Below are 2,368 nucleotides of genomic sequence, written 5' to 3'. Positions count from 1 at the left end.
CATCTTGCCATTTCATGTCCTCTTTGAAATCAGAGATGTCTGTGAAGCAGAAGGAAGTCTAAAAGAGCTTTCTGTAAGCACAAAGCAACATTTCCCCAATCAGAGACCACTATTGTGGATAATTGGCTGAGCTTTTTTTTCTCAGTTATCCCAAATAAAAGCTGGAGGTCAGTCAGTAGAGTGTGTGCCTAGAATTTACGGGCCCTTGTGTTGATCCCCAACATGCAAAACTAATAAATAGTATCACAGTAATGTAGACAGTCAGGAGGATTTAAGATCTAATAATCACAAGTAGTTATTCTTGAAGCAAGGCTCACTGAGGGGCAGGAGAAAGGGCTCAGAGATTAAGAGCGCTTTCTGTTCTTCCAGAGGCCCAGAATTTGGTTCCCAGCCTCCAGATCTGGTGGCTACACATCTGTCAGTAACTCCAGTGCCTGGGTATCCAAAGCCTTCTTCTGGCCTCTGCAGGCTTTCCACACCCCAACACACACATGTGGCATATGTCACACATACACACATATACCTCATACCTTAAAAAAAAAAAAATAATTCATTCCTGTCTCAAAAACAAAGCAAAACAAAACAAAACAGCCCCCTCCCTCTAGCTCAGTTGCAGAGTTCATGTCTACTGTGCCCAAAGGCATGAGAATCCAGAGTTCAAATCCCAACCCTGTAAAATGAGAGAGCAGTTGAGCGTAAGACATGCTCACACCACTTCTGCACTAAAGCTTTTCCTTCCTAACACCCACCAGATTTGGTAATACGGATTTGAGGGGGGTCCCTCTTTGTTCTTCTCTGCCTGTATGCCCCTTGAGGCACACCCCTGCCTGTCTATCTTGAATTCATACCTGCATCCTCAACTCGCAATGCAGGCAGGCATTCAGTAATGGTTTATGGAGAAATGATTGAATTGATTTAATCCTCAGGACCAGCCAGCAAGCAAGCAGAGATGATTCTCCCAGCCTTACGGACAAGGAAACCCAACCTCCATGAGCCCGGGTTTGTTTACCATTCCCCTCCCAGTAAGTGGCGAGACTCATAGAGTCAAACTCAGACTCATCAGATGCCAGCGTCCTTGTGCAGTTTCAGCAGAGGAAACCGTCTTAGTGGTCCCTGAAGGAGCGTCTTTATTCTTAGAAATTAGGGCAGCACAAATACGATGTGAGAAGGGACACAGAACGGGGCTGGTGTTGCAAAACCAGCTCCCAGGTGGGGCCAACCATTCAGTTCATTATTTGTCACTGTCACAGATCCGCCTGGTGGCCCACCCCCGCAACCCCCCCCTCCCCACGAGGAACGAGGAACAGAGGATGAGGCTATGACAGGCAGCAGCCAGCAAAGTGGCTCAGCTCCGCTAGTCAATAACAGTGTTAGGTTTCTGTTGCTGGGAAGAGACACCATGACCACGGCAACTCTCATAAAGGAAGACATTTAATGGGGTCTGGCTTACAGGTTCAGAGGTTTAATACATTACTGTCAGGGCGGGACGCACGGTGGCATGCAGGCAGACGTGGTGCCAGAGAGGTAGCCGGGAGTTCTACTTCTGAATCTCGGGCAGGAGGAAGAGAGCGTTGACACTGGAGCTGGCTTGAGCATCTGAAACCTCAAAGCCCATTGCCACCCCCTCTGGGACACACTTCCTCCAACAAGGCCACACCTCCTAATAGTGCTACTCCTTATGAGCCTGTGGGAGCCATTTTCATTCAAACCATCACCAGCAGGTATAATAGTGACTTCCTTAGCATATGGGACTGACTGACTCTCTTTCTCGCTGGCTTCACTAACCTACCTTGAATGTTCTGGAACATGTACACACCAGCTGGGCAGAGGAGGGGGGGTTATTTCTTGCTTTACAGATAGTAAATGTTCATCAAGACCCTCAATTTGCCCATCTGCACCATGGGAGGATTGGATTTGGTGGTGGCACAGTTTCTACACCATTATTTCCCCCAGCCCTCCAGGCACTTGTGTGGCAGGCAGTCAGAGGACAGCTTGTGGGGTCATTTCTTTCCCTTCACTTACAAGGGTCCCGAGGATCGAACTCGGGTTCGTTCAGCAAGCTGTCTTTACCCACGACATCATCTCACCAGCCCAAATTTGAACTTCTTGAGTGCGGGTTCACAGGTGCTGTACAACAAACACTACCTCAGACTCCATCTCTCACGGTCTCAAATTCCCATGCTCAGTTTTCTTTCCTCCCTTCTTCCTTCCCTTCCTCCTTCACTCTTTCTTGTCTTTTCTTTCCTGCTCCTTACAGGAAAAAGGAACACACAAAATGTTTTATGTCCCTAAGTCCTGAAAATAGCAGACTCCTTTTTTCCCTTTCTTTTCTAGACAGGGTTTCTTTGTGTAGCCCTGCCTGTCCTAG

Source organism: Mus pahari, chromosome 7 (genome assembly GCF_900095145.1).
Source record: "Mus pahari chromosome 7, PAHARI_EIJ_v1.1, whole genome shotgun sequence".
NCBI classification, from domain to species: Eukaryota; Metazoa; Chordata; class Mammalia; order Rodentia; family Muridae; genus Mus; species Mus pahari.
This window is presented reverse-complemented; position numbering follows the sequence as displayed.